The sequence below is a fragment of the Cervus canadensis genome, chromosome 5, assembly GCF_019320065.1.
Source record: "Cervus canadensis isolate Bull #8, Minnesota chromosome 5, ASM1932006v1, whole genome shotgun sequence".
In the NCBI taxonomy this organism is placed as follows: domain Eukaryota; kingdom Metazoa; phylum Chordata; class Mammalia; order Artiodactyla; family Cervidae; genus Cervus; species Cervus canadensis.
Window position 1 is genome coordinate 32,177,537 of NC_057390.1, and position 21,871 is coordinate 32,199,407.

A 21,871-nucleotide genomic window follows, 5' to 3' on the forward strand; every position below is an offset into this window, starting at 1 on the left:
TAGATGTACTCCTGTTCATTTATCCACTCATCAATCGATGGACATTTGGGTTGTTTTTAGATTTTAAGTGATTGTAAATAAAGTTACTGCAGACATCCAGTGCAAGTTTTAATACTTGTAGCAGAAGTAGAAGGCAGACATGCTTTCATCTGTCTTCACTAAGTATCTAGAAATTGGAATGTTTGGTATGTTTACCTTTATTAGAAATTGTCAGTGCGTCTCCAAAGCAGTTTTACCATTCCTCATTCCTACCAGCAACACACGATAGTTTCAGTTGTTCCACATCCATGTCAGCACTTGATATTGGCAGGGTATATTTTTAATATAATTTTAGCCACTCTAATAACAATGGTGTGCTATCTGTGGCCTTAATTTATAGTTATTAATTGCTGATAGTATTGAGCATTCATAAATCTTCCTTAGAGAATCTTTTGTCCAAATATTTTGATCACCTTTAGATTTTGTTCATTGTCCTATTATTATTGAATTTCAAGAATTCTTTACATGTTCAGGATATAATTCACTATTAGACATAAATTTGCAAATATTTTTTCTACTTCATTTTTTACTTTCTATTTCTTAATTATGTATTTTGATGTCTACAGCTAAAATTTAATTTATTCAGAAGGCAAATCTTTTTATTTAAATTATTACTTCACAATAACTTTCCCCACATAAATGTCAATGAAAATTCATGGTCTTCTGGTTTACTATGCATTTAGCTCTTCTTACAATCACTTTTAAAATCTAATTTCAAAAAATATGCATAGTAAACAGTTCAAATGCTCTGATGAATCATTTGCTCCTTACTTTATCTCTAAGGGAAAACACTTCCTTAAATGTTGTTTGCTTTGCAGAGGACACAGGGGAATTTCAGTGATTTTTTTTTTTAATCAAAAAGAGATAGATTTCAACTTCTCTAATCTCTTCTTAATACTTTTCCAATTTGGATCTGAATGCACATTCTTCTCTGGATCCTATTAAATAATGTGATTTCTATTCTCCCAATTCAATAAGCCAACATCTTGCTAACTTACTTTTTCTCCCACCAGTTCTTCCCCAGATCACATGCTCACATGCCAGCCAAAGTGATGAAAATATCACAAAGAATAAGCTTTCCCAGGCTAACACTTCAACATTTCCAAATCCTTGCCTTTCTCTCTGGAATAAGTATAAATGGAGATAGCAGAGAATATAAGGGGACATATGCACACTGGGAAATCCAAGAGAACTTGATCTTTGTTCTGGATCTACCAATATGCGTTTGTTTATTGACTCTTTCCTTAAGTATTCATTCATTCATTTAGCAAATTATTTTCTGAACATCTGCTGTATGTACCATACTAGAAATTGGAAATAAAGTAGTGTATGAGACAGATTTGGGCTTTCCAGGTGGCGCTAGTGGTAAAGAAAAAGCCTGCCAATGCAGTAGAGAGAAGAGATGTGGGTTAAGTCCCTGGCTTGGGAAGATCCCCTGGAGGAGGAATAGCAACCCACTCCAATATCCTTGCCTAGAGAATGCCATGGACAAAGGAGCCTGGTGGGTTACAGTTCATGGGGTTGCAAAGAGTCAGACAGGACCAAAACAACTTTACACACACACATGAGACAGATTTAGCTTTTTCCCTCAAATAAATGGCAGATTCTTTCTTGTACTGAAGTGTGTGTTAGTCACTCAGCCGTGTCTGGCTCTTTGCAACCCCAAGGACTGTAGCCCGCCAGGCTCCTCTGTCCATGGGATTCTCCAGGCAAGAATACTGTTGTGGGTTGCCATTCCCTTCTCCAGGGGATCTTCACAACCCCGGGATCAAACCCGGGTCTCGCGTCTCCAGCTTTGCAAGCAGATTCTTTATCATCTGAGCCAAGGTTGTCCTGAATAAGCTATAAGCTTTTCTGCTTCATTTTTTTCTACTCTAAATTGGGAAAATAAATTCTTAGGTCACATACTTCCTAAACATGATAATTAAGTGAATCATATGAAGACATACATACATATCTGTACTTTTGACACAGTGATGCTCTTTTTTACCTTCCCTCATCTACCTTGTACACAGGATATCTCCTAAATAACTTGTCGCTAATGGTGAGAAGAAAAGTCTCACTGACATGGGTGCTTAGGAGAATGGAGAGCTGTCTGCAACAGATGCTGTAAGCAAATCAGCTTTCTGCTGCATTTTCTTGATAGATCATTCAAAGCTATGGTATTATTACAACAACTTCTGAATAAACCTTCAGCAGAGCTGGCTGCCTTTCAATGTATCTTCCCTTCTACACTAATGTTTTGTGTGTTTTCTCTAGTTTCCGTTCATCTATACATCCCCTTTGTAAGTGGGCTTTGCACATGTCAATGAAATCTCCACAATTCAAGAAGAAAGGACTGGAAAATAGGACCAGAAAATAGTTTGACATTAACTACACATTAAATTTCCAGAAAACAAATTATCTAATATCTTGGGAATGTAATTCAAGAGGCACATTCTTTTGAGATAAAAACAGCTTTCACAATACAAAGTATTAAAAGACACCAATGCAATACAAGCTTCTAATTGTTAATGCCATTCTCAGAACATCAGTTTCAATAAAGGATCCCTTTAGAAATGCTTTTCCAACTGGTGACTGCTCTGGACTTCCTGCTATTATTTTCCAGGCATTTTATCTACTTCTATTTACACCATAAATGGCCAAAAATCAGAAATCATATCAAAAGTGTACACATGTGAATCTGTCAGCCTAAAAGCCTAAGTCCAAAAGACAGCAAAATGAAACTTCAAAAGCTATGCAGTTTCTCTCCATATTCATAAGGTTCTGCCACTAAATCAATTGCAGGGGGAGTGTGGTGGTGAATAAACCTGCTGCTTTCTCTATTCCCAAAAGTCTCCTTAACCAAATGGTCAGCATTTGTTCTATATCCTTTAATCATAACTTGATCAACCTCTGAATCTGATCCTTCAACCAAATAAGGACCATTTGAGTACCCAATGCCAGCAGGTACCCAGGGCAGATGCAAATACCCATCAAGAAGATTTTTTTTAATTTGTCTTATATTTCACAGACACATTTATATTCTCCATATTCTAGCTAATATAACTAATAAATTCATTGATTGCTAAAATTACACGTGATATCTTATCCTTCAGTCAACTACTAAAGAAGATATGAACACTACCTATACTTTATAGAAAACCAACTGAGGCATAAGGAAGTTAAACAAGCTTGTCCAAAGTCACACAAATAGCCAGGAATAGAAAAGATTTATACATCAACATTGTGTTCCCAAAGATTTCTTTAGTTACACATGACAGGACTTTTAAAAGCTAACTGCCTCATCAAACAGCACACAGTAGGCATATAATAGTAAACGCCACCTGGCACATCAGTGAATCTGAAGGCCCCAAAACAGGTGTGATGTTTATAAAAAGCAGACTTCACTGTAGCCAGAGCACTAGTTATTATAAAAATAAACTGTTGTTTAGACCTAAAAGAGACCAGGCACCAAATGAGAATTAAGGAAGAAGGTGTAAAGACAGTCAGGACACTGGCTTCATAAGAAAGAAAGTCAATATGCTTTGCATCTCCTTCAATTTTTCTGTGCTTGGTGTACTCATCTGGGAACAACTCTAGGTGTTTTTGTTTGTTTGTTTGTTTTTTACTATAGCTTTTCTATTTCACACAACCTAGAACTTTTCATGCTTCTTTAGAAGCACAGGATCAGGATGTTTTTGCTGTCCAAGAGACTCTCAAGAGTATTCTTCAACACCACAGTTCAAAAGCATCAATTATTCAATGCTCAGCCTTCTTTATGGTCCAACTCTCACATCCATACAGGGCTACTGGAAAAACCATAGCTTTGACTAGACGGACCTTTGTCGGCAAAGTAATGTCTCTGCTTTTTAATATGCTGTCTAGGTTTGTCATAGATTTTCTTCCAAGGAGCAAGTGTCTTAACTTCATGGCTGCGATCACCATCTGCAGTGATTTTGGAGCCCAAGAAAATAAAGTCTGTCACTGTCTCTCCATTGTTTCCTCATCTATTTGCCTTTAATGGTTTAAAATGAGAATGGAAACCCAAATAATGCATGCCATATGTATATTTATATAGTTAATCTTGAGCTTTTCCCACCACATATTGTCCCCAAGATTTTTCATCAATAAAAATATATACTACCAACTTGCTTCTTTATCTTCTATTTCAGTTTTGCTTTGATTCTTAGATTTGCTTTTTTGTTATTTTGTATTTTTCATTAAGTCAGCCCTTCATACCTTCTTTTCATTAGTTAGTGGTTGAATTTTTGTTTCAGTATAACTTTATTCTATTAATTAAGACTTATTTCTCCAACTTGTCATGACTACTTTGAATTCTCAAACTATCATCCAAACCGTCAACCCCACTATAAAAAATGCCAGCACACCCACTGTTCATGCTAGAATATTTTCTTCATTCTTAATAAAACGTGATGTAAGTAGAATACTAGGACATTTTTAGATTCTACATAAAGGAAGTTTCCTAACATACTATTTACAAAGGATTCTTCACAAAAATAATTATATATAGAATACCCTTTTTTGGTCTCTATTCAAGCCATTCACTGGTAATAAAAAGGATTATGTTGAAAAAGGGAACCTCAAGCACTTTGCACATTTTTCTCATTAAATGGTAAATATTTTACCCTTCAACACCTACTTTCCTATGTTCACTGTTATAACCCATCTTTCCGGAACACCTATTTCAATTTCCAAAATACATACCAACAAAATCTAAAAAACAGGTTTAAATTTTTGTTTACCATGTTCTCTGTGCCAGACATGGCTCTAAGCATTTTTTATTGTTCATTTACTGCCTCTTTTCAAGATAGGGACTGTCACTATCTCTATGCACACGTGAGAAGACTAAGACACAGAGGTTAAACAGCCTGATCACTGTCAGAGAACTAAACCTAGGCAGGAGCAATTTAAAGCCTGTATGCTTAAGTACTAGGTTTCACTCATAAACACCCACATACTCCATTTAATGAAATGCATTGAGGCTAAATATCAATTCCATTTCACCTTCTGTTCTTCAAGGAATAGACTCTAAGTAAAACATACAGGCATACTTCATTTTATTTCTTTTTGCTTACAGCACTTTCCAGACATTGTATTATTTTAACTGTAGGTTTGTGCAATCCTACAATAAGCAAGTATATCAGTGCTATTTTTCCAACAGGATTTTTCACTTTGTGTCTCTGTGTCATATTTTGATAATTCTCACAATACTTCAAACTTTGTCATTATTATTTGTTATAGTGACTGTGATCAGTGTTCTTTGATGTTACAACTGCAAAAACATTATGACTTGATGAAGGCTCAGATGATGGCTAGAATTTTTTAGCAATAAATTAGTTTTAAATTAAGATTTGTACTTTGTTTTTTAGACATAATGCTGTTACACACTTAAAACATGACAGTAGATTGTAACCATATCTTTTATATACATTGGGAAACCAAAAAATCTGTGTGACTTATTTTACTGTGATAGTCACTTTATTGCAGTGGTCTAGAATCAAACCTGCAATATCTTAATGGAGAAAATATGGAGAAAAATCTATATTCAGGTTTCTGAATTATACTTGATCACTTAGCAAAAGCATTCAGGTTTGCACAGATCCCTACATTATCAGAGTTTATCAAGGTTCTCCTTTCCAGGGGAGAAGACCATAGCCAGAGAGGCAGAGGGGATATCATAAGCAAAAGACCCTAAGCTTACATCCACTCTACAACAAATCTCATCATATTAAAAGAAATGATTTGTAAACTGTGGCTTTCATAAGGAGAATTACTAATTTAGATGCAGTACACTACTAGAGAATGCATTAGTTCTGTGCCATGCATCCAGGAAATGCTCAATAAATATTAACAGATAATTATCAAAATTATAGCTAATATAAATTACACATGTAATACACACATCTCAGTTTTTTAAGAGCATACATTCAAAACAGGGTTTTAAATTATATACAAGAACAACTGCAAAATTAACTTTGTGAAAACTACAGCCAAGCACAGGATACAAAATAGCCTGAACCTTACTTGATAATCAAATATGAACACTGATGTGGTTATATTGGACTTTTTATTCTTTTCTTCAAAATTCATTCTCAATATGATTTTCAGTTTTAAGTACTAAAGTCCCTCAAGCGTGAAGAAAAGTGTTTGCATTCAGTTCAAGAGAAACAGAGTAGTAATCTTGAATATAAATGATCATTTTAGAAAAGAAATACATCGATAGGAGCATTTACAATGGAGGCCTACACTATCAATCAATTATGTCATTTATTATCAATTTGGGGGACAGCTGCATTGCTTTAAGGACTGACAAAAGGGCCTAAACAGGGAAATAAATTGTCAAGCTCTAAAGGATCTTAGAGGTCATTGAGTCCCACATTCTAGTTTTCCATAAGGACACTGAGACACAGAGAGGAATAATTATCCCAATGTCACACCACAAATTAGGGGGAAGAGAAAAGATTAGAGCTCAGAGGGACCTATACCTCAGGGACTACATTTGAGCATGGGGGAATCTTAAAAGGTATCACTGGATTCTAAACAAATGTTGCATCCCGTCTAGTAGTTTATCTTTCAGTCAAGGATAAATGCAACTGCGGATACTCCCGGCTTTATGTGGAGTAGGCCAGCCCAGAGATGCACAGCAATAACTCCTGTGTGACTAAGAAAAGGTCTGAGCTTCTTTAAAGCAGGCTTTAATCTCGACACTGTCATCCTCGTCCACTCTCACAGTAGGAAGAGGCCTTAGAGGTAATAACTTTTAGCTTCGTAAAAATTTCAGATAATTTTAGTAGACAAGCATTTAAATATGTTATGTTCTTCAATAACCATGTGTTGGTGAATAAGGCTTTTATAGAGAAGAGTCTTGGGTATATGGAATATATAAGATTTTGATAATGAATAGTGAACAGATTCTACAAGAAGATATATTAGAAATACTGAGGTCCCATGACTAAAATGAAGACAAACAAAATAACCACTTTTCTGGAAAGATTATAAATGGGCATTTTGTGGGAGGAAGGTAGAGGTAATTTTTTTAGTCCCTTTTTTGTGGTACAATGCTACAAATGTGTGTGTATCCTGCTTAAAGAATACAGACTTAGAGGAAACTATCATCTTATACCACCTTCCATGGAAAGCGTAGATAGAAATTGGTGAGCTGGGATGAGGTAAGAGAAGGTGGGTTGATTGTCCTTGCCAAACAAGCTGGATCATTTTGATTAAGCACAAGACTAGTTTATGCCAGCTTAAATCTGTGTATCTGTGTGTATATGTATATATCTGTGTTTGTATTTACATACGTATTTATTTTTCACATATTTGATTAGTGTCAAAGGTAGCAGTGATAATGGATAGGAATCCTGGAATAAAAGCCGGAAAACCTGAGTTCACATCCCAGTTATGCATTTTACCTGTCTTCTGGCCTTCATCACATCAATTGCTTCAGGATTATAGGATTAGAAAAACAAAAACATCAGAAATGACACAGGGCAACCTCCTCATCTCAAAGATGGGGAAACTGTTCTTAAGATGTTTAAAACCAGGGATTGTGGTAACTAGCTGGTTGCTGCTGCTGCTGCTGCTGCTAAGTCACTTCAGTCGTGTCCGACTCTGTGCGACCCCATAGACGGCAGCCCACCAGGCTCCCCGTCCCTGGGATTCTCCAGGCAAGAACAATGGACTTGCCATTTCCTTCTCCAATGCATGAAAGTGAAAAGTGAAAGTGAAGTCGCTCAGTCGTGTCTGACTCTTAGCGACCTCAAGAACTGCAGCCTACCAGGCTCCTCCGTCCATGGGATTTTCCAGGCAAGAGTACTGAAGTGGGTTGTCATTGCCTTCTCCAACTAACTGGTTGAGTAAGGGCTTAATCAGCAAGTACTTTAATCTCCCTCTGTATTACCTTCTACTACTCTGCAAACTTGGGGGGTGAGGTGGGGTGGGGACAACTTTCCCTTGAAATTAGGATTTTTCACATGACCAAGGTTTCATCAGTCTCACAAGTAGAGGAAGTAAGCATCATGAGTGGACCAGTGGAGAGGCAGAGTTTCTCTGTCTTTGTTATAATTACCCACCCTGTAGGTTGTATTTAAGGAGGAAAATGAGTTGATGAAGACTTTCTTCTCTTTCTTCTTTTATGAAACATAGAGATTAAAAGTTGCAATAAAACATTTGAAATATATATGAAGTCTGTATATTGTGCATAGAAATATGTCATAAATCCTTTCAATACATCTGTTTTAAAAATTGTGTTTATTCAATTTTGTGACCATGTTTTCCCCAAGGAAATCTCTTTTAAATATATAAAGAGCAAACATTTTAATTCAGACAGTTTTAATTTAGAACAACCTGAGTGATATTTCTGAGAGTCAAAATGTAACAAAGAGACTTTCTTAAATAAAATGTGGATTGCTTACATACATACTTATATGTATTTATAGTTTGAAGTACCAAGAAGATTTCAGAATTTTCATAAGAGATGAAATAAAAAAGGAGGCTCAGAAGAAATGTACTCTACAGAAAAGCCAAGCCTAGTCTGGAAATAGAAGCAGGGTCATTGTCCATAGAAACCAGAAGACAACAGGCCACAGGATGTTCATGTTTATATCAAGGGATCTTTCCAGTTTGAAAGTTAGCATCTTACCTCATTCCTTCTTTATTTAATCCTGTTTATTAACTGTGACATAAACATTTTAAATGGGGGTATTCAGTCCCAAAACTTCAATATGCTTATTAGACATAGACAATGCTGACATGTATTAAATTGCTACTCATCAACACACAAACACTAAGGTCAGATATACTTGAGCTGTGTTTGAATGAATTTTCTCATTCCAAAATTAAGACCTCCTGCGACAACTAGAGAGTTACTGCAAACAGGATGTTGAAATAGAAGAGCCATTTCTCATTAGCATCCAAGGAAAATCTTCCACATTCAAATTACCTTTCACGTTAAGGAACATGATAGAAGGATTTGCACTTGTTTACACACAAATCACATGTTTAATACTTCAAAGACAATGGACTGAATTCACTCCTTATCATGTTTATTTCTAACCAGATTTTCAAAAAGGAGCTTTTGGTGGACATAACTTTGATAAACAATATCAAGCATATGAATGCATGAAGATATGTATGTGGAATGTTTAGAATATGCCTGGCACACATTTAAATGCTCCATTAAAAAACCATTAATGTTATGAGTAGAAAATAAATCTGCAGCAAAGTGGTACTGATGACAGAAAAACATTTTTTTAATGTTTCTACAGGTAATTTAGTGGCATTTCAAAGTATTTTACAAACTTCTGTACAATACATAAACCTACCGGATTAATGTTAATCTTTTCAAAACAAGGACTTTGTTTTACACAAAAATATAGTATCAATTCAATAAATATATGTAAAATTAATTAAGAAGTGATTGAATTAAAAGCAGTTAGCCAAGTGTTAGAAACTACTGTTCTTGGAACATACTTAGTAGTCAAATAATGAATACAAAAATATGTTTGGACTAGTAATGATAACAAGGTCTTCACAGAAATTTAAAAGTAAAATTGACTTAAGATACCTAGTATCTTATTGGAAAATATTATGTAAAAACAAGGCTTATTAGTGACAGCTGAACTTCACAGAGAAGTGTGCTTTTGAATGTTTTAACTTAAAGAGTGACTGAAACATTCCTCTAACATGCCTACATACCCCCATCACTGGTATTACTCCTCTGTGCAATTTGCTAGCATGGTATCTAAGAGCTGACAGAGGAAGACAAATACCATATTAGCTAAATAGTTCATTAATCCATGTTACTTTACATTTTTTTTTGGCCCACTATCATCTCATTTATTGATTTTACTTATTCAGTAAATATTTACTGAGTTCCTACTATGTGCAACACAGTAGATATTCAATAGCAGGCTTAACAGATACAACTCTCAATTTCTCTAAGCTGAGTTTACAATGAAAGGTTATTGGGAGTAGGATGTTTGTACGGGACTGAAGTAGACTAGAGTGGCAGAGAAAGAAGCCATGTATATGGAGCATCTCCTACAAGACCAGCATAGGGGCCCCACTCCTACCCCACCCCACTGGTCCTCCTTCCAGTCATCCCTATAAACAGATCAGAAAGTTCAATTTTTACCACCCTTCTGGAAATGATCTGAAAATACATCTAATTATATAACAAAACAAAGATAATCTATTGCAAAATGAAATACTGAAGTAAAAACGGATCAATATCTATAGCTATTTATAGTATCTAAGGTGGCAATACATCTGAGAAAAATTTTAGAACATGTATGACATTTAAAGTAATAAAGGCACTGGGCTTAGGTATTAGGGATGTATTTGTGATCAAACAGACCTGGTCATTACTCCTGTGGGGTTTATAATCTACAAGTTAGTACAGACGTGTAGGAGGTCAACCCTAACGCAGAATGAACACCAGTGAGGGTCAGGTCAGTCATTTTGGGATCAACTCTGATTCTTCTCTTCCCCTCCCACCCTACTATACAAACCACCAGCAAATTCTGTTAGCTTTCCTTTCAGAAAATTGACTAGGAAGAATCAGTTCTCCCCACCTCCTTCACAACCACTCCAGTCCAACATCACATCTGCCAATAGAATGGTTCCACCACTCACTCTCCTGTGTACCTACAATCTGCTCTCTCTAGCTTGGGTGAAACAGAAATAATACTGTTCTCTGTTTCAAATACATCAATGGTGTCTTGCTGAATTTAGAATAAAATTTGAAGTTAATGTCGTGGTCTGTCAAATTCTATGTAGTCTGGACTTCAGCCATCACATCAAACTATCTCCCCACCTCTGCTTTGCCCATTGTGCTCAATTGATCTGGCCTCCATCCTCTTCCCTGAGCATTCAAGCATACGTACACCTCAGACCTGAGCACTATGCCTCGGAATTGCCTGTTTCTTGAAAAAAGTGAAGTGAAAGTGTTACTGCTCAGTCATGTCCAACTCTTTGTAAGGTTCCTCTGTCCATGGAATTCTCCAGGCAGAGAATACTGGAGTGAGTAGCCACTCCCTTCTCCAGGGAATGTCCCAGACCCAGGGTTCAAACCTGAGTCTCCTGCATTGCGGGCATATTCTTTACCATCTAAGCCACCAGGGCGTGTTTCTATGTTCACTCATATGTCACCTTCTCAGAAGGCCTAATGTGATCACCCTAATAATTTATGTCCCTTATCCATTCTCTATGCCCCCATTATGCTTTAATTTTCTTCATAGCACTTGCTATTTTGGCGCAGCATACTACATATATAACACCCTATTGATTTATTTATCACCTGCTATCACCTGAAAATACCCCAAACAGCAGGGTTTCGTCTTTACATGGCTCAGCACCTACAGTAGTACTCAGGATATAGCGAGAGCTAAGAAAATATTTTTCGAAAGAATGAACTGTCATTCAATAACTATACTCTTTGAAGTTGCTAATATTATTACTACTAATAATGCAAATAAGGCAAAAAGAGTAAAGTGCAAAGGGATAATGCAACCCTTTTAGAAATAGATAAAAGGATCCAGAAAATGGGGCTCTGTGGTAAAGGACTAAATGCCTAGTTCAGGATTGAAACAATGAGGAAAGAAGCAAAAATAAAAGAGATTAGCTATTTTTGCTTGTTAATTTCCCATTTATCTAATTTTACTACTACAAATAAATACCTTGAAAAAAAAAGTTGTACCTTGATTCTGCAAACTCAATGTGCTTTGCTAATTTCAAGTCAAAAAATAAAGACTAAAAGCAATGGTCATTATTTACAAAGAATGAGAAATGATCAAAAATATATAATGGCCACTGCTTAATCACTCCTCTATGCTTCTGTTTCCATATCTGACACATGCTTAGCTTCTGATACATGTTAGACCAGGCACAAATTATAATATGAATGTAGGGTATAGAATTGGAACTTGCAAGGATGCAAGAGCTAACAGCCCAAAGAACACTGGAAAGTGTGATGAGAGCTAAAGAGGATTATAATGCCTTTCCCGATTTGGTGGATGAATTTGTGTTTTGTTTCTAGCATATCTTCAGAGCTGAATAAATGCTTTGAATACTAAACAGAGTAAAGCTCAAATCAAGTTTACTGTCTCCATATGCTGCCAACCACATATGCACAACAGTAGATTCATTGAAAACAAAAAGGATAAGTCGTTTTTCCTAGAAAAGGCCATTGTGTTACTAGAACTTTAAAGAGCAAGAGTTCAAATGCAAGCCAGAGCAAAAAAAAATCAAACTCAGAACGTAATTTTGCTGGTGCCCTTCCAAAACTGCAATTCAATAAAAGAGTATCTGCAAGTCTTTTATCTGCAAACTTAACTTCATTATTGCACTATATGGTACTTCAAAAAAAAACAAAAACAAAACAGACCAGCACATTTATTAAAATTGTAATGAATGGATCACTTAGACTTTGATCTCCTACACCAGTTTTATTGCACTCTCGTAAAGGGAGATCAATTAGGAGGACCTTTTTTTTTTCTCAGACTGTACATTTGAACCTGATTTTGTCAAAATTTAGGCATGACTCACACTATTTGAAAAACGAACTCTTCCCCCAAACTTGCTATTGTTTAATAGGGGCAGCAGTCTTATTTCATTCTTGATTTGAAAAAGTAAAATACTACATCTAATGACATTTCCTAAGGCTTTCTGATATAACACACTAAAAAACATTTTTATGACACAGACAGAAGCATTATTAAATATAGTGTTTCTAGGAAAGTACTCTTTAAATCAACTGACATGTCTTTGTAGAAAACAGAATCTTACTCCATATTGTGAGTGTTTTGATTTATTTGTTGTAGTACACCATTGCTTCTGATTTCCAAAATACAAAGTAAGAGGCTTCTATAATGAAGAATTTGTTAAAATGACTTTCCATAAGCAAAATACATTTATTTTCTAGTGTATACAAAGAGCTTTGTTATGAATCTGAAAGGCTTTTCCATGTACCTAAGAAGGAAGTTACTCAGTCAGACTAGATAGGGAAAATACTTCTCTCTAAATGTAACCAAGTTTTTAAAGAAAACTTGATGAAAGCTCAGTTATACATCTTGGTTTCTAGAGTTAAAGCAGGGAAGCCCTAGCTCAGGGCCTGGTTACCACTCCCATGGATGGTGGAACTGATGTTAGGAAAACTGCTGCTCCTACACCTACCATGAACAAAGTCTTACATAAACTAAAAAGGACAGCATAGACAGACAGATTCTGGGTGAAAAAAACAAAGGAAACATGCAAAGCCCAAAAGAGACAGAGCAGTCACTAAACAAATGTTTGCTTTCAATACTGATTATTTCTGACTTTTGCTGCTCCCCATTTTCTACTCTCTCCCTTTTGACAAGGTTTTGCATTTTCTTTGGGTGTTTCATTGACCTAGCTGATATTTCATAACACAGAAAAGGTCCGTCTAGTCAAGGCTATGGTTTTTCCAGTAGTCATGTATGGATGTGAGAGTTGGTCTATAAAGAAAGCAGAGCACTGAAGAATTGATGCTTTTGAACTGTGGTGTTGGAGAAGACTCTTGAGAGTCCCTTGGACTGCAAGGAGACCCAACCAGTCCATCCTAAAGGAAATCAGTCCTGAGTGCTCATTGGAAGGACTGATGCTGAAGCTGAAACTCCAAAACTTTGGGCACCTGATGTGAAGAGCTGACTCATCTGAAAAGACCCTGATGCTGGGAAAGATTGAGGGCAGGAGGAGAAGGGGACAGACAGAGGATGAGATGGTTGGATGGCATCATCGACTCAATGGACATGAGTTTCGGTGAACTCCGGGAGTTGATGATGGACAGGGAGGCCTGGCGTGCTGCGGTTCATGAGGTCACAAAGAATAGGACATGACTGAGCGACTGAACTGAACTGAACATAGAAAAATATACATGTTTTACAACTTATGAAACTTTATAATATTAACATTCATGAAAGTAATTTTAACCTACATGATAAATAAACATTTATTAAATAAACAAACATTTATTTTAAAAAGATTTGGAAGTACAGTACTTTGAGTTTTTTTTTTCTTCATTTATAAATTTTTATGTAAATGTATTATTTTGAAAATGAGAGAAGTGTTACAAACTGGGAGAACTGCTTCTTTACCCCTTTAGAGAAACACTTATCTTGTGCCAAGATAACTGGAAATTTGTATCAAAATGAAGAGTGTGCTTGGTAAGCATGGAAACAAATCAAAGGGGGAAAGTACTGAGGGATATTAATTTTAGATAATGGTGAAACTTTATGAATAAATCTTGTCCCACATGAGAGTACATACTGAACAGTCCCTAGAAAATTCATCCTTGCCTACATCCAGCTGTGTGCAAAAATTAGCCAAAATTTTATTGTGATATTTGCATTTATGCCACTCCTGGTTTCTTTTGATTATTTTGTTTACTGGATCTACAAACTATATCTTTCTCTGAATTTCACTCTTGACAAGTGCTTCTCTTTCATTCCACATCCTCTCCATCTGAAGGACTCATTGTGACCCCACAGACTGTAGCCTGCCAGGCTCCTCTGTCCATGGGATTGTCCTGGCAAGAATACTGGAGTGGGGTGCCATGTCCTTCTCCAGGAGATCTTCCCTATCCAGGGATCAAACCTGGGTCTTCTGCATTGCAGGCGGTCTCTTTACCAACTAAGCCACCAGGGAAGCCCTGACAGTTAGGTTACCCTTATTCTAGTTACTCAGTTCTATGCCTCCCTTTATTTCCTGAGAACAAATCAATATTTTTCATTGGGATTCTACTCATTACGGAAGCTAAAAGTCTTCAAAACATGTCTAAATCTATTGGCAGTTATGGATCTTTCTTGTAAGACTCTGACATGTCTTAGTTTCACTTGGGTCTACAGTTACTTATTTCCAATTTTGCTTTCTATCCAAGATCTATCATTGTAGTCAAAGTGGTCTCTCTAAAATTATAATCTTATATTACTATCTGTTCTTATTACTTTACCACAAACTCAGAAGATAAGGTCCATGCCCCTTAAAAGACAGAAAGCTTGGTTTGCAGCTTGCATTTAGCCACTTTAACCATTTTTCCTTCAAGCATCAAAAATTCTAAAACCTTCAATGAGGCATGGTCTCATTTTTCACGCTCTATTCTCTTCTCCTTCCTCTTTCCTTAGTTAACTCTTATTCACATTCAAGTCTCAACTAGCCGTCTTGCTCTCCAGGAAGCTTTCTCTGCCGCCTAAATCTGAGTTGTGTGAACTCTATCACTAGCGTTCACTCTGTTAAGAGTTGACCTTCTACACGTTGTATTAACTTGTAGGTTATAAACCCCACAAGAGTAGTGACCAGGCCTATCTGATCACAAATATATCCCTAATACCTAAGTCCAGTGCCTCTATTACTTTAAGTGTCATACATGTTCTAAAATTTCTCTCTGACATATTGTCACCTCAGATACTATAAATAGCTATAGATATTGATCCATTTTTACTTCAGAATTTCATTTTGCAACAGATTAAATCTTTGTTTTGTTATATAATTGGATATATTTTCATATCATTTCCAAAAGGTTGGTAAAAATTAGAACTTTCTGATCTCTTTATGGAATGTATAGACACTAGTCAGACAAATTATTGCCCAACCAAAAATTGATGGCATTACTATTTAGGAGTTCTGAAACCTAAGAAGGGTCAAAAAATGTGTGTATTGCACTAAAATTTTGGAATTACTTATAGAAGTTTTGGTGATATAAAAGGAAAACTAGAAATGTACTTTTTATGAATCATTTATGAGATCAAATCCAATGGTAAATTAAGTTACTTGGAAATGCTTAAGGGTTTAAGAAAAGTCTGTATAATATGTATTTAACATTATACACTTAAGAATGTACTTTTCTTTTGTGTTTTAATGTGTTATTTCCCTTTTGAAATATTACGAAACTATCATCTTGATACATTTTTTGAAAAGGAGAAATGAACAATATTTGTTAAATAAACATTTTCATGGGATGCATTTTTACATGAATAGTCATTCCTTAAAATGAGTAAATTTTGAGTGAAATATCCTAAAATATATATTTAGCTAAAATGTGGACAAATTTATAGAATTATGGTTTACAGAGGATAGTAAAGAGTTCTGTATTTCCTTCTTTCCAACAAGTGTCATCTCAGTAGGTACATAATTTGAACATTTTATGATGAAAAATAAGTCAAAATATAATGAAAAATCCAAAAGTGATACAGGCAAAAGAAAAGAAGAAACAGTAAAAAAGAAAAACTTCTCTCTTACAGGGTAGAAGGAAAAGACATATAACCAGAAACACACTAAAGACCAGATGACAACAATAATAGTAGAAACCAAGGAACCTTCTATATATTTTGAGGTCTGCCTACAGTCTTCTTATAAAGTCTCTGGAAACCATATTTAGGGGTTTCTTGTTAGTCAATACTAGTATTGTATCATTTAGCTGGGAAATGCACCTGCATGTACATATGAGATGAGGTAAAAAGAAAAAGAACAAAAGTCAAATTAAATAAGGCCAACCTGACTCCAAATCAAAGAAATAGTCCCAAAGTTTGACAGTAGACCGTATGCTAGTATGTTCTCTTGGAAGAGGAGGCTGACCCTTGATGGTTTGTATCAATGACTCCAGAGTCTAAATGAGGTCTTTTAAAGATATCCTTGGTGACAGTGAGGACACAGGGGAAAGCCCGTGGTGCAGAGGCAAATGAAACCTGTGTTCAAGTTCTCTCCTTACTACATAGAATCTCTGGACCTTAGTTTTCCTATAAGTAAGATGACATGACCCATCCATCTTGGGTGGCCCCACACAGCATGGCTTAGTTTCACTGAGTTAGACAAGGCTGTGGTCCATGTGATCAGATTGGCTATGGTGGTCAGGGTGGAGAGGTCTGACAGAATGTGGTCCACTGGAGAAGGGAATGGCAAGCCACTTTAGTATTCTTGCCTTGAGAACCCCATGAACACTATGAAAAGGCAAAATGTAGGATACTGAAAGAAGAACTCCGCAGGTCGATAGGTGCCCAATATGCTACTGGAGATCAGTAGAGAAATAACTCCAGAAAGAATGAAGGGATGGAGTCAAAGCAAAAACAACACCCAGTTGCGGATGTGACTGGAAGCAAGGTCTGATGCTGTAAAGAGCAATATTGCATAGGAACCTGGAATGGAGGTCCGTGAATCAAGGCAAATTGGAAGTGGTCAAACAGGAGATGGCAAGAGTGAATGTTGACATTCTAGAAATCAGGAAACTAAAATGCACTGGAATGGGTGAATTTGACTCAGATGACCATTATATCTACTACTGTGGGCAGGAATCCCTTAGAAGAAAGGGAGTATCCATCATAGTAAACAAAAGAGTCTAAAATGCAGTACTTCGATGCAAACTCAAAAACAAGAGAATGATCTCTGTTTGTTTCCAAGGCAAACCATTCAATATCATGGTAATCCAAGTCTATGCCTCAACCAGTAAAGCTAAGAAGCTGAACGGTTCTATGAAGACCAACAAGACTTTTTGAACTAACACCCCACAAAGATGTCCTTTTCATTATAGGGGATTGGAATACAAAAGTAGGAAGTCAAGAAATATCTGACCTAACAGGCAAATTTGGCCTTGGAGTACAAAGTGAAGCAGGGCAAAGGCTAATAGAGTTTTGCCAAGAGAATGCACTGGTCTTAGCAAACACCTTCTTGCAAGAACACAAGGAGAGACTCTACACATGGACATCACCAGATGGTCAACACTGAAATCAGACTGATTATATTCTTTGCCACCAAAGATGGGGAAGCTCTATACAGTTAGCAAAAACAAAACTGGGAGCTGGCTGTGGCTCTGATCAGGAACTCATTGCCAAATTCAGACTTAAATTGAAGAAAGTGGGAAAAACCACTAGACGATTCAAGTATGAACTAAATCAAATCCCTAACGATTATACAGAGGGAGTAAGAAATAGATTTAAGGGACTAGATCTGATAGAGTGCCTGATGAACTATGGACAGAGGTTCATGACACTACAGGAGACAGGGATCGAGATCATCTCCAAGGAAAAGAAATGCAAAACAGGAAAATGGCTGTCTGAGGAGGCCTTACAAATAGCTGTGAAAAGAAGAGAAGTGAAAAGCAAAAGAGAAAAGGCAAGATATAAGCATCTGAATGCAGAGATCTAAAGAATAGCAAGGAGAGATAAGAAAACCTTCCTCAGCTATCAGCGCAAAGAAATAGAGGAAAACAACAGAATGAGAAAGACTAGAGATCTCTTCAAGAAAATTAGAGATACCAAGGGAACATTTCATGCAAAGACGGGCTCAATAAAGGACAGAAATGCTATGGACATAACAGAAGCAGAAGCTATTAAGAAGAGGTGGCAAGAATACAGAGAAGAACTGTACAAAAAAGATCTTCAAACCCAGATAATCATGATGGTGTGATTATTTACCTAGAGCCAGACATCCTGGAATGTGAAATCAAGTGGGCCTTAGGAAGCATCACTATGAACAAAACTCGTGGAGGTGATGGAATTCCAGTTGAGCTATTTCAAATCCTAAAAGATGATGCTGTGAAAGTGCTGCACTCAATATGCCAGCAAATTTGGAAAACTCAGCAGTGGCCACAGGACTGGAAAAGCTCAGTTTTCATTCCAATTCCAAAGAAAGGCAATCCCAAAGAATGTTCAAACTACCACACAATTGCACTTATCTCACACGCTAGTAAAGTAATGCTCAAAATGCTCCAAGCCAGGCTTCAGGAATATGTGAACCGGGAACTTCCAGATGTTCAAGCTGGTTTTACAAAAGGCAGAGGAACCAGAGATCAAATTGCCAACATCCGCTGGATCATCAAAAAAGCAAGAGAGTTCCAGGAAAACATCTATTTCTGCTTTATTGACTATTACCAAAGCCTTTGACTGTGTGGATCACAATAAACTGTGGAAAATTCTGAAAGAGATGGGAATACCAGACCACCTGACCTGCCTCTTGAGAAACCTGCTTGAGGTCAGGAAGCAACAGTAAGAACTGGACATGGAACAACAGACTGGTTCCAAATAGGAAAAGGAGTATATCAAGGTTGTATATTGTCACCCTGCTTATTTATCTTATATGCAGAGTACATCATGAGAAACACTGGGCTGGAAGAAGAACAAGCTAGAATCAAGATTGCTGGGAGAAATATCAATAACCTCAGACATGCAGATGACACCACCCCTAATGCAGAAAGTGAAGAAGAACTAAACAGCCTCTTGATGAAAGAGGAGAGTGAAAAAGTTGGCTTAAAGCTCAACATTTAGAAAACTAAGATCATGGCATTTGATCCCATCACTTCATGGCAAACAGATGGGGAAACAGTGGAAGCAGTGGCTGCCTTTTTTGGGGGGGCTCCAAAATCACTGCAGATGGTGACTGCAGCCATGAAATTAAAAGATGCTTACTCCTTGGAAGGAAAGTTATGACCAACCTAGACAGCATATTAAAAAGCAGAGTCATTACTTTGTCAACAAAGGTCCATCTAGTCAAGGCTATTGTTTTTCCAGTAGTCATGTATGGATGTGAGAGTTGGACTATAAAGAAAGCTGAGCGCCAAAGAATTGATGCTTTTGAACTGTAGTTCTGGAGAATACTCTTGAGAGTCCCTTAGACTGCAAGGAGATCCAATCAGTCCATCCTAAAGGAAATCCGTCCTGACTATTCATTGGAAGGACTGATGTTGAAGCTGAAACTCCAATACTTTGGCCACCTGATGCGAAGAGCTGACTCACTGGAAAAAACCCTGATGCTGGGAAAGACTGAGGGCAGGAGAAGGGAAAGACATAGGATGAGATGGTTGGATGGCATCATTGACTCAATGGACATGAGTTTGCATGGACTCCAGGAGTTGGTGATGGACAGGGAGGCCCAGCATGCTCTGGTTTATGTAGGCACAAAGAGTCGGACAGGTCTGAGCAACTGGACTGAACTGAAGATGACATAGTTAAACACATCTGGTTTTTGGTGGTAAGAATTAAATGAGATAACATAAAATTGATGAGAGGCATACAGTAGAAATTGGTAAATAATTCTTTCTTCTTCTGTACATCACTACCCAGGGCATTTTTAAAGCATTCTATTAAAATTACTTCTGGGCTTCCCCAGTGAGGACTCAGTGTAAAGAATTTGCCTGCAATGCAAGAGCCAACAGGGACACAGGTTCGATCCCCGGTCTGGGAAGATCTCCTGGAGGAGGACATGGCAACCCACTTCAGTTTTCTTTCCTGGAGAAGTCCGTAGAGGATTCTGGTGGGCTACAGTCCATGGGGTTGTAAAGAGTCGGACACAACTGCAGAGACTTGGCACACAATTTTACTTCACATAATATATAATTTTAATTATGTATAAAAGAGTCTCAGTAAATACTACAAGCCATCAACATAATGAGAACTTCCCAACTTACAATATTTTACTAGCAAATGGTCATAGCCAAAAAATGTTTATTAGACTTTTTTAAAAATCTTGTGCAAAGATATTTATATCTTTCAAGACATTTTCTTTAATTTAGTGACAAGATTAAAACTATTTGCTGGGATAAGTCATATTATTGTTTTTACATCAATGTGGTATGTCTTGTTTTGTTCTTTTTTTTAAGCAATAAAAATCATGCATATTCATTTAAGGAAACCAAGGTGTAATAAGGCATAGCTAATTTGTGGAAGCGCAAAAGACACAACCCATAAACTAATTATTTTACTGAATACCATTAGTTCTCAAAAAATCATGAGTTGGCAAATAATCTGGATAGTCTGAGTAAGTTCTTGTCACTTCATTCCAACCTTGCCCTGAGTAATTTCAAGGATCTGACCCATAAAAGCAAGATCCTAGTTAGAAATTTTGACCAATGGCAAGATCTAAGCCTCCCCTTTCCAGCTTTTAGCATTTTCTATATAAATTCAGTTCTGCAAGCAACTGAATTTAATATGTGGTTGGTTCATACCAGCTAAATTTTTGAGGAAGAGTTAAAAGAGCCATTTTGGGCTAGATATGAAAAACTTTATGCAACAAATGCATATTTGGAAACTGCAAAATGAGCATGCAAATCAATTTATACGCATGGGTGAATGAATATAGATGAGCTATTTTCAAAGTATAGCCATCCTGGTGTAGCATAAGATAGCTGTACAAAAGGAATGGAAAGGAGGTGAATTGCTCAGCTTAGTCACCCATTGACAATTTTCAAAGGAAAATTGCATTGTCAGTTTCCATTATGCCTGCACAAATTTGGACAAATTAAGGAGTCAACTAAGTAATTATTGATAACATACATGTGTATGAAGTAAAGCAGGAAAATCTTGCCAGTCATTTGGAACTTCTCAGATGTTGCTAGGATTTCCATTAGGAAAAGGAGATATTACAAAAATAGTAATACACCTGACTGTGAAACCTGTTTGAGACAGCCATCTCTCTAATTTGTACTGGAGACGCGTAAGAATAGCGGGAGGTGTTGTAAATGGAACATTTAACAGAAATCACTCTACTGAACAGAAATATTACATCTGCTTCCAGTCCCTGTACTTTGCTAAGATCCTTCTGTTAATTACCAGGAAAACTGTCATTCAACCTGGCAAATGGGTCTAAGTGAAAAAAAAAAAAGAATCCTTGGAGTTACACAGGAGTTAAATTCTCTAATTTTCTCTTTCACGATAGTCTTTCAGAATATATCCTGTAAGATCAGTGCTATATTCACTTCTGACAACATAAATATTCTGTTTTTACTTCTATATCAGAACGCTCAACCTAGAATGATAAAATACATCCTTGGAAAGTCATTTATGAGTCTGATCTTCTCAAACAGACTATTAGTTTGACATTTCAAAAT

General features: G+C 36.6%; 1 protein-coding gene across 16 annotated transcripts in view; it reads right to left on the reverse strand.

Moving 5' to 3' along the window:
* Positions 1–21,871, reverse strand: part of NRXN1 (neurexin 1) — a 1,158,814-nt gene that overhangs the window by 1,114,834 nt on the left and 22,109 nt on the right. The gene's annotated exons all lie outside the window — the stretch shown is intronic.